At 33.8% G+C, this 12546-nt stretch overlaps 1 protein-coding gene across 1 annotated transcript in view; it reads left to right on the forward strand.

Annotated features, from left to right (window-relative positions):
* Positions 1–1038: 1038 nt before the first annotated feature.
* The window catches only part of CLSTN2 (calsyntenin 2), a 548572-nt gene continuing 537064 nt past the window's right edge, over positions 1039–12546 (forward strand). The window contains exon 1 of the mRNA XM_031959829.1: positions 1039–1178. The gene's annotated coding sequence lies outside the window, so the exon portion shown is untranslated. The remainder of the gene's footprint in view (positions 1179–12546) is intronic.

Consider the following 12546-nt stretch of genomic DNA (forward strand, 5'->3'; position numbering starts at 1 on the left):
GGGACCTGAGCACAACTCTAGATTCCTAGTTTAAGCTGCTCTACAGGCTGACATCAAAGTCAGAAATTCACCAATTAGCAAGCTGCCATTTCCTGCATCTATAAAGACATTGCCTGAATTTAGGAGCAACAGCCGGTCTACAGCCAAGTAAGGTTCACAAAAAGCAGAGATAGGGAAGAATTTGGAGTCAGAACCAAATGTTCCTTTTCAATTTTCTTTTCACTTTAATCCAACTCGCACAATTGCTGAAATCATTTTCCTAAAACTCAGATTTGACTATATTACTCCTCTACTAAAATCAACACCAGTGGTTCCCTATTATGAGTAGAATATAAACTTTTAATTCCAGCTTTATTTATTTTACCCCCCCTTCACTCTTCAGTCCACTTAAACTGTCCTTTCTATTCCTCATATTATGACAATCCATCTTCCATCTCTATTCTTTTGCATTGACCATACTCCATGCTTGGAATGCACTGCCTTCTCATCTCTGCTCTTTGGAATGCCCTATGTCTTTTAAGAATCAGGTGATTGATTCATGTTTTGAATAATAATGACATTTTGTTTTGCTTTAAGTAATAACCTGAATTTTTGTCATTTTATGATAGCCATAGGTTAACTATAACCCACTTTCTGTAGTTCAGCTAAAAGAAATGAAGATATGAATTCAGGCAGCAATTATAGTATGCTAGATGTTAAATATGTGTTTGTGAATGACTAAAAAGTTTATATTTAAATGAATCAGTTAGTATTATACAAACAACCACATGAATAGCTAGCTATAAAAACATCCTTGTAATTTTTTTTCATATTCAGGAAACATTAAAATCCCACCTCTCAAAAAAAAAGCAGAAAGAAAAAAACTTAATAATTATTTGAAAGAATAGTTGCTGCAACTGCTAATTTCCTAATTGTGTGTGGGATTAATTGTGACATAGTAGCATTTATAATAGAGAATGCACATATCTGATATTGAAAGCATGCCATCTTTGAGAATTGAGGCATATTTTGAGTTTACTCAATTCACCTAATTGCATTTTGTATTTATTTTCCAGTCAACAAACATAAACCATGGATTGAAACCTCATACCATGGAGTCATAACTGAGAATAACGACACTGTCATTTTGGATCCACCTCTCGTTGCCCTGGATAAGGATGCCCCGGTTCCTTTTGCAGGTAGGATATCCCACTGAGGGAGCTATTCAGACTGGCTTATTCTTGATGTCAGTCTGAGAAGTATCAGATTCAAATAATCAATTGTCTTATATAAATAAAGGTTAATGTTCAAATCATCAAATACGGAGTAGTCACATGCCCTGATGGTTTTCAAGTGTCATTTTGGTGACCTTTATATTGTAGCACCTTTAGTGATTCTAGAAGACTGTCTCTCCCTTTGGTTTCTTATATGTCTCTCTCTCTCTCTCCTCTCTCTCTCTCTCTCTTTCTGTCTCTGTGTCTCTCTGTCTGTCTGTCTGTCTCTGTCTCTGTCTCTCTCTGTCTCTCTTTCTTTCTTTTTCCGTCTCTCTTTTTTTTCTCTCTCTCACCTAGGAAAAGGGTAGAAGTAATATAAAGTTTGGTGGAAAGAATGAATTAAGAGTTTGCCGGATCTTTTTGGTCCAATGGAGTGGTCTGTGGGCCAAGGAGTCTTTAACTCTCTTGTTCTTAGTGATCCACAGAAAGTAATTATGATACCTTGTTCTCTGCCATAATAGATTTTAATGAAAAAGAAACCAGGCACGATTTACAATACTGATATTAGACCTCTGTTGGGGGTTTGGATGATTGGGAATGGGAATTTGGCATAACTTTTGAAAGGGTTATAGAAATAAAAAGGGAAGTAAATTATTTTCACTGATTAAAACTTATGACTATTGATTTGCTCAGTCAGATCAGTGGATGAAGGATCCGCCATTGACTGTCTTCTTAATTCCTGCCAAGTAGTATACTAGGAAGAAGTGGGAATGTGCCCTACTCTTTGGCAGACATTAAAGGGAAAAGAAAAGAAAGAAATAGGTTATGAGAATAAAATGATAAGGTATTTCTGAAGACACTTGCATCATGAGTAATATTGTTAGCACTTTATAACTGTCAGGGGCAAGACAGGAAATTTAATGAAGGTTTTCAAGATTTCTGGAAGATTGCTTTATGATAGATGTATGCCAGGTCGAGGTTTTTACCATTATTAAGTCTATTTTTTCTGACAGTTTGTCTGTTACATTATGAGCTACTTGGGCAGAAAAAAAGCTCTTTTGCACTTCTAAGAGATAAGCTTTGCAAAACCCTTTTTTTTTTTTTTTTTGATTACAGAAGATTATAAAGTTTGAGGGGGCAAGGCAAATGGAAACATTAGTAGTTATGCATAGAAAAACTCATAAAATTTCTTATGGGGTGTAGAGAGGTACTTTAAGTAGGATACAAGAGGATTAAGCTGTAGAGCAGATAAGTATTGTGAGGAGCAGTGGCTCTGACATGTGTGTGTTTGCAGCATCTCTCTGTTTTTAAAGTTGTCATTTTTCCAATTCTGAAAAATTTCCCTAAAATATCTTTTCTTTGAAAGACTATTGCTCTGTATGACTTTTTTCAAGTCAAAAGGCGTGTAAACACATATATTTGTCAATAGTATTTCATTTTTTTCCAATGATGTGTAAAGATAGTTTTTCAACATACAGTTTTTGAAAGATTTTGAGTTCAAATTTTTCTTCCTCCTACCCCAAGAGAGCAAATGTATCATTGATTATATTAAACATTTCATATTAGTCCAGCTGGTAAAATAAGAAATAAAACTAAAGAAAAATCATCCAAAAAAACACGTACACAGAGAAATAAACATACACACACACACACACGAAAAAAGTGAAAATGGTATGCTTCAATCAACATTCAGACTATATTGTTCTTTCTCTGGATGTGGAAACCATTTTCTATCAAAAGTCTTTTGGAATCATTGTATTGCTGAGAAGAGCTAAATCTGCCAAAGTTGATCATTGCATAACAATGTTACTGTTTATAATGCTCTACTGGTTTTGTTCACTTCACTCAGTATCAGTTCATGTAAGTCTTTCCAGATTTCAATGGTATATTTCCTTTTTTTTTCTAGAAGAGGAACAAAAATCTAGTTCTCTTGTTTAAATTTGTTAACATGTGTAGAGTTGGAGAGAATCATTCTTGATTGAATCATCAATGAGACATAACTTCAATTTTGACAAATTCCCCTTAAACCCTGGGCAAATCACTTTAAGCACACAGTGTCCTTCAGCAACTCTAAGAATATAAATAATAAAACAAGAACAGATCTATATTGGTATGAGTAAATTAGTCATTAAGAGTATCTCTATAGCAATGAAGATATTGCTCTCAACAAAAATAGATGCACACTTACATACATACATGTATACATACATACAAAAACAGTTCAGCAAAACTAACCAATAAATTAAGTCCAAATTTTTTCTTTTATTCTCAACCTTAAATCCTCACACCTGCAAAGAAGGGAAGGAAATGTATTCTTATGTCTCTTCTTTTTTAAAATTTATTTTATTTTTATTTTGTAGAATAAAAGAAGCATTTTCATAACATAGTATAATGATTTAAAAAAAGATGTGTGTACATGGACCTACTTTGGCCACTATGATTCTTTTCATTTACTTTGTTGTAGTTTATGAACATACTTTTTCTGGTTCTGCTTGTTTCACTTTGCTTTAATTCACATGCTTTTCAATGCTTCTCTGTATTTGCCATCTCTATCATTTCTTAAAGTCCAGAGTATTGAATTACTTTTATATCACAATTTGTTTAACCATTACACAGTGGATAGGTATCTACTTTATTTCCAGTTATTTACTAATAAAATATTGGCGTAAATATTTGATTTATATGGGACATTTTATTTTTTTCCTATATCATAAGAATTGGAATTCAGTCCTTATTAGTTGCTTCTCCTTAGCAATTCCCTAGTAAATAATTTCCTTGAAAACTACCTCAAAAATGTCCACATTCCTAATGTATTATAGAAATCTACCACCAAATTAAATTGAATTAATGAATTCTAAAGTTCTTCAAAATTTTAATGATGTAAGTCTTTCAGATATATTCACCTATATTTATAATTTATAATTCACCAAATTTATAATTAGATTATTTAAGAAGGAAAAGATTGCTTATTTTATTAAAGGGCTTGAGGGAAGGGGTTTCATTTAAACAACAAAATTTTCAAGTGCAATTAAATATTAATTTGAATGATAAATACTTGATTGAAGGCAAGTATTCATATATATATCCATTGCATAAAATGGGATCTGCCTGAATCTACACTTGTTTGTCAAATATCAACCTTTGTGATATCGTTTGTTTTCTTTAAAAGCAAAAGACAACATCTACTACTACTACTACTACTACTACTACTACTACTACTACTACTCCTACTCCTGAGTAAAGAAACAGAATGATTTCCCTTCAGTGGTATTACCAACATTCATAGCCACACAAAAACCCATTTATTTTTCCCTTTTTTTCCTCAATAATGTTATTTTCTTAAATACATACAGATACAGTTTTTGACACTCATTTTTGTAAATATTGGGTTCCAAAATTTGCTCCTTTCCTTCCTCTTTCCCTCCCTTCCTCCCTCCCTCCCCTAGGACAGCAAGCAATCTGATATAGGTTAAATATGTGCTATACTTTAAGAAACATTATCATATTTGTTATGTTGTGCAAGAAAAATCAGACCAAAGAAAATAATATATAAGAAAGAAAAGAAACAAGCAAACAAAAAGGTGAAAATACTCTGATTCAATACACATTCAGAGTCTACAATTCATTTTCTGGCTGTGAATGGCACTTTCCATCACAAATCTATTGGAATTGCCATGATTCACTGCATTGTTGTGAAAAGGGATAACTATCACAGATGATCATCACATAGCTTTATTGCTACTATGTACAATGTTCTCCTCATTTTGCTCACTTCACTCAACATCAGTTCATATAGATCTTTCCAGGCTTTTCTAAAATCTGCCTACCCATTATTTCTTATAGAAAAAATATTTTGTTACTTTTATATACCACAACTTATTTACCATCACCCAAATAATAGGCATCCACCCAGTTTCCAATTCCTTGCACTACAAAAAAGAGCTTCTACAAATTTTTTTTTGTATATTTGGGTTCTTTTCCCTTTTTTATTATCTCTTTAGGATATGCATCCAGTAGCAAGATTGCTGGATTACAGGGTATATACACTTTTATAGCTTTTGGTCATAGATCCAAATTGCTCTCCAGAATAACTGGACCATTTTACAACTCCACCCACAATGTATTAGTGTACCAGTTTTCCTACCTCCCCTCCAAGATTTCTTATTATATTTTCCTGTCAGCTTCATCAATCTGAGAGATGGAAAGTGGTACTTCAGAACTGTCTTAATTTGCAATTCTCTACTCAATAGTGATTCAGAGCATTTTTTCATATGACTAAAATGGCTTTAATTTCTTCATCTGAAATTTGTTCATATAATTTGACCATTTATCTGTTGAAGAATGATTTATATTCTTATGAATTTGAGTCAGTTTTCTATATATTTTGGAAATGAGGCCTTTATCAGAAACATTGGCTGGAAATTTTTTCTGTGGCTTTCTGCTTTCCTCCTAATCGTGGCTGCATTAATTTTGTTTGGGGAAAACCTTTTTAATTTAGTGAAATCACAATTATCCATTTTGCATTTCATGTTTTCTAGTTCTCCTTTGGCCATAAATTCCTACCTTATCCACAGAACAGAAATCTTTTAGCTCTAAGGCATCAGTTTATAAATCTCTCTTACTCTTCAAAGTGAAAAGGATTCTTTTACGATGACTAAAAAGCCATTTTTCTGGGTCTTATTTGTGATGGTACCTAAGGTAAGCACACCTGCTGCTGCCATCCATCTGAGCTGCAAAAATCATTGTATGGCTTTTTTTGAGCCCTCATTAGTTCAAATAAGTCTTCCCATGCTTTGTCTTCATCATCTTTGCGGTTTCTTCACAGAAAGAGTTTTAGTTGCATCCCAGAAATTTTAATATGTAAAATAATTATAACTAATATATATATATATATATATATATATCTGCCAGTGTTATCCCTTTAATGATGAGCTTTGGGCTCTTGCTGTTATCAGCAGTTGTTTGTTTTGTTTCATTTATCAGCCCTTTCCATTAGTTATTGCTTTTACTTTAGATCCTCATGTAATCTATAATCTACTCTGTATAACATTTTCATAGGCTCACAGAAAGGGGTTGTAGAGAATATTGAAGCCAGACATATCATTTTACAAATAAATTTAGAAGGATAAAGTGACAATCTTAATGTCACATTAAAAGTGAATAATAGATCCTGGATTTGAACAGAGATTCTCTGACCGCAGACTATTTTGACCATACCATAGTGCCTTTCTTTTTACTGCTTATCTGTGTTTTTTGTTTGCTTGTTTGTTTTTGCTTTGCTTGTTGCTCTTGCCAGTTTATTTTTTAAACAGTAAGATTTAACAAGTCCCTTCCCACTAAGAGAATTAAATCCCATAGAGTCATGGAAAATTAGAGCTGGAAAGGGAAATTTTTTTCTTCTTAAAAATGAGGAAACTTAAGGGCAAGGCAAATTTTCCCATAATTTTATTACTAGTTGTTGACAGAACTAGAATTCAAACCAACCTCTCTTCCCTCCAAGTCAAGTGTTCTTTCCATTGTACCTCACTAGAATTTCATGAGATAGCAAATGATTTTGACCAAATAAATCCATGTCTCCACTTAGTTAATAAAAATGAAAATTAGAATATACCTTATGGACTTAAAATATTCTTCCAGGCATCCAAAGAAGATTCTAGGTTTTCTGGATAGGCTCCCTTTGCCAAAGAATTCATTATAAAAGAATCCTCATTATTTGTGCAATGACTGTGATGCTTTGGGAGTAGAATTCTGTGACACCTCCAGATTTGAGCTGGTCCAGTCTACTTTCACCTCACAGAGTAGAAATTTTTCTACATGATTTGATTTCCTGACTGTAAGAAAGTCCTTTTCTATTCTTACCCAGGAAAAATTCATGACTATCAGTTGCATCCATCCATCCATCCATCTACCCTCAATCAATTACCAAACATTTACAATGAACAATTATGATGTGCCAAACAGTGTACTGTGGTGATGAACACAAAAATTTTAAAAATTATCCCTTGTGTTCAAGAAACTATCATCCTAATATGGAAGAAATATGTGTGCTAGTAGATATATGTACATATATGTGTGTGTGTATGTATATAAAATAAATAAAATTAGAATAAGAGAAAGATTTTGAATGATTTTTGAAAGAAACTAGTTATAAATATATATATAGGATAAACCTCCCACTAAAAGGTTTCAGCTCAGTTTCATCATTTTAAAAATGAAGAGACTGGATCACCCTAGAAGATCATTTAGGGCTCTTTTAGCTTTAAATCTAGACTTTATGATTTACTCAAAATGAGGCTGAACTGGTTCGGTTACAAGCTGCTCAGGTCACAGTTCTTTCCTACTGAGAATGAACAGATTAGAAGATAATATTGGTTGGCAGTTCTGCAATGGTATACTGTATTGATTGGGGTTTTGTGTGATTGGTGTAGGGTAAGTTTTTTTTCTCAAACATTGAGATTCTTCATGCTAGTGTTATCTTTGGTCAGTGTCCTTTTCTATTTGAAGGTAGGAAAGTATGTCCTCAGAGGGAGCCACATGATTAACATGAACTGAAATGATCTCACTAAAAGTGGTAGAAATAAATACTTACTCAGGGTCAGTAAAACAAATTAGTATACACTGATCTCTCTTTTCTTCTCTTTAGATTTACTGTCTAAAATTGATTATGCTTTTTTTTTCTTGATGTTCCATGTCCACGTGTTTTATATCCCCCAAATAGTGTCTTTAAATGTATGGCCTGATTCCTCTTTTGTATTCACCACACTAAATACACAATCCATTGTGATTTGGCTGCAAAAAATTTTTCCTGGCTTTCTGCTTTCCACAGTGTACCACAGTGTCCAGTGTACAATAAATGGCTCTCAAGAAAGGTATTGCAATGTGAGATTACACTAAGTATTTAGGACTAGGAGAACATGATGCTCTTGTTATACATAACTCTGACTGAACCAACTTTAGAACACTGTGTTCAGTTCTAATGAGGCACATTTTAGGAAGGACATTGATAAATTAAAGAGTCAATAGAAGAAAGGAAGGGTCTCATGTTCATATAATGTAAGGACTGGTTAGAGGAAGTGGTATGGTCAGTTTGGGGAAGAATAAACTCTTGGAAGAGAATATCATAGCTTATTTAAAAGTTCATTATCTCAGAGAGGGATTAGATTTATCAGCATCTTTATTAGCATCATTTTTTAGCCAAAAAGGGCAAAATTAGGATTAGAAAGCTGCCAAAAGGAAAATTTAAGTTTTGATGGAAAAAATTCCTAACAATTAAAGCTATCTAGATGACTCAAGTATGTTAAACTACATGAAAAGGTAGATGACCACTTTCTTGGTATCTTACAGAGCACATTCTTTTCATTTAGATAATGAGTCAAATGACCACTAAAGTACTTTTGAATTCTGATATTTAGTTTAATTCTTTGAAGTAATTAATGAATGTCTGCTGAGTCTTAATTGAAACTCATCTGTCTTATCAACTTCCGTATTGTGCCAAAGACACCATCATTCTTGCAGCTAATTTTGGAATCATCTTTATTCCTTATTCTCTTTCATCCCACAAACCTATTCAGCTGCAACTATTCTCAGATCACAATGGATAGAATGCTAGACCCATTTCAGAACAATCTGAGGTCAATTCTTGCTCTGTGAACTTGTACAAATCTAACCTATGTCTGCCTCAGTTTCCTCATTTGTAAAATGGAGTTAATAACAGTCTCTGCCTCTCAACACTATTGAGACATCCAATAACCAACATTCTAATTCAGATCCTTGTCACTCCTGACTGGACTATAGCAGTTACCTTCTGAATTGGTCTTCCTACATCTAGTCTTTCTTCTCTCTAGTTGGTTTTCATAGCATCAACCACTTCTTTTTTCTATTATATTTTGGAATAGAGCTCCTGGAGTACATAATTCGATTTTTCTACTAAATTGTTTTTTTTTAATTTATAGAATAAAACAAGTATTTCTATAACAGTATAATAAAAAATGATTGCACATGAAGCTTGCTATTTCATTTACATATATAACAAATTTATGTGCATATATTGTATACATAATAAATTTCTCTTTTTTTTCATTTTTCCCTCTCATTACTTTAGAGATGGGTACCATTAAACCCAAATCAGTATGGTCAAAATTATTTTGTATATATTTCTTTTTAACAGTTCCTTGTCTGGATGCAGATAAGAATCTTTCTTCATATGTCCTTTGTAATTAATTTGACTATAATAGTCAAATGACTTATTTGCTCAAAGTCATTCTTAAAACAATACTGCTTTTACTGTATGCAATATTCTCTTGTTTGTACTCATTTTGCTCTTCAGTATTTCACGCAAGTCTATCCACGTTTTGCTAAGATTATTGAGCTCATGAATTTTTATAGCACAGTAATATTCCATTACAATCATATACCACAACTTGTTCAACCATTCCTTAGTATATTGACATGCCTGAAATTTCCGATCCTCTACTAGATTGTAAACTCCATGAGAGCAACATCCATATCTTACACATATTTGTATCTCTTTAAATACCTAACTGAATGCCTTATGCATATCAAGTACTTTAATTAAAAAGAGATTTTTTTTCATGATAAATGAAGTTGATTTGTACAAAGTCTTTATGAAATCACTTTGTATACATCCATTTTGTGGATAGGAGGCTATATGATTGGCTAATATTGTGAATTGATGATTAAGCCAAATGCAAACCCAAATTGCCCATTTTCTTTCTCAAGGTTTTTTTTTCATTATACCACCCTCTGTCTCTGTTTTTCCCACTGGGTCACTGTATCTTTTTGTGTGATTCTTCTAGTGGGCAAAATCAGGCTAAGTAATACAAGTAATGAAATGTTTCCCTGGTTTCTATAAAAGTCCAATGGAAGACAAATTCCTAGTTATGTCCTTTAGCACTATAAAAATATAACATTCACAGAGCAATAACATGGAGCCTGTATAAATGGAAACTAATATTATGAAGGTCCCATCCACAGAGATGCAGCATGTGATAATGCAATCAGGCTGGGCATGCACTAAATAATTTAATTTTCACCTCAGCCCAACTGAGGGCTTTTAGGCAACTTGAGAGCCTTTTAAATGTGAAGAAAATTAGTTTTACTTTCAAATATAATTTAGTTGCTCATTTGTCTACATTGTGCATGTTTTGGCTTGTCTCTTACTAGGACAGGGGTTGTGGAGAATGATCAAGTACAATTGCTGGCTTCTCATATCGGGTAACTCTTTGAAAGCTGCTAGGAAAATTACATGGGATGTTATTTGGCTTAGTTGGATTAGCTAATTATGTCTCTTGTATATACATGTGGCTGTACTTACTTTACTGGCAAAATCTGTGGAGATTCATGGTTTTCACATTGTCGCCTGCTACATCTATCTCTGTGTGTTTGTCCCATTACTGTGTTCTATGTGCAGAGGAGGGAATTATGACTGAAAACGGTGCTTTCACTGATAAAGATTTTTAATTATAAATTACTGGACTTGCTAGAGGTGGGCCATGTCTATAGCATCATTTCATGTAGAACATATCAGGCTCAATTATTTATACCACATACTATTAAGTACTTCAATAGAGGGTTTAAGTAGTAATGATATTATTAATATCAACAATAATGTTTGTTTTGTAAGGTTTGCAAGAAATGCTCCTAACATCCCTCAGTGGTAGATGCTATTATCATCCCCATTTTACAGGTAAGGAAACTGAGGCAAACAGATTAAGTGACTTACCCAGGATCACATGGCTGATTAATGTCTGGAGCAGAATTTGAACTCAGGTCTTCCTGATCCCAAGTCTAGCACTCTATTCACTGTGCCCCTAATAGGTTGCATGCATGGAAATTTATTATCTAGGAAATGGTTCTATTGGGTCCTACTCTGATCAGACCATATCTGGAGTATTGTGCTTAATTCTAGACCTCTTATTTTGGGAAAAACATTGAAAAACTGGAGCACAGTTACCAGAATGGAGAATGAACTTAAGAAACTATGAATATTAAAACTACAAAAAAAAACAGCACGGTGTAATAGGATTTTGTTCTATTAGAAAACTGGTCCTTAAGAGGCATTGAAGTTCATTGTTTTGCCCTATAGCAAGAACTTGTACCAATTGGTGAAGTCTCAGAAGAGCAATTTTCTGCCGGATGTACAGGGATATTCTGTTTTCTTCGAGTTATCTCATCAACAAGCATTTCTTAAGTACTATGTGCCAAGTGTTGTGCTAATATGGGAATATAAGTAAAACCCAAAAATAAGACAGTGGACTGTCCTCAAGGAGTTTATATTCTGTCAGGGGAAGACAACACATAAAAGGAAGTTGAAGGGGAGTGGACAACAGGAGAATCAGAAGTATAAATCAGAGAAGAGATAGTGAGTTTCTCATTAATGGAAGGCTTCCAAGAGTCTCATTGATCATTTGTTAGGGATGTTATAGATATGATTTCTTCTTGAGGAGGGGTTAGCCTCAGTAACTTAAAAGTCCCTTATAGCTCAAAGACAAATTCTATGACTTGAATAGGGTCACCTGGCTTTGGAGGGACAAAGATAATCCAATTTTTCTGTCACCAAATCTATGTCTCTTTTATACCACACTGCCCATTTGAGAAATTGATGGGAAATCAAATTCACACAATGAGTTGGGGATAGACTATAGAGGATTTTTTGTCAGAGAAATGGAGTTTGAACAACAGAGTTCAAAACTACTGCCTCATCTTTGATTACTCTTTTTTTTATTACTGCTACTTCTTCTTCTTACCCTTTAGTAATATAGGAGATAAAACAATGTTTGGTAACAATTGATGGATAAGTAGATTAGTTGACATTCTTAAACCAGAATTTTAGAGAAATTAATTGAGTGAGAAATTGTCAATAGGCTATATGGTATGGAGGCCTCAGCCCTTAGGCCTGGGACCAATCCTGTCTCTTAACAGAGTATCGTAAGAAGTCCTGGGTCAACAACTCACTGGATCAACATCATCTCTCTCCCTCTCTGTGTTTCTCCCTTTTTCCCTCTTCTTTTCTTTCTCTCTCTCTTTCTCTCTCTCTCTCCCTCCTTCCTCTCTCTGTCTCTGTATCTGTCTCTCTCTCTCTGTCTCTCCATTTCTTCATATCTCTCTCTCTCTCTCTCTCTCTCTCTCTCTCTCTCTCTCTCTCTCTGTCTCTTTTTCTCTCTGTGTCTTTTTCTCTTTTTCTCTCTTTCTCTGTCTTTATCTCTCTTTTTGTCTCTGTCTCTTTTTCTCTCTCTCCCTCTCTTTCTCTTTATCTCTGATTTTTAGTGAAGCAGTTAGGATTGGGTGACTTTCCTGGGATCACACAGCTATTAAATGTTTAATGTCTAAGGCT

Source organism: Sarcophilus harrisii, chromosome 3 (genome assembly GCF_902635505.1).
Source record: "Sarcophilus harrisii chromosome 3, mSarHar1.11, whole genome shotgun sequence".
Taxonomy (NCBI): Eukaryota; Metazoa; Chordata; class Mammalia; order Dasyuromorphia; family Dasyuridae; genus Sarcophilus; species Sarcophilus harrisii.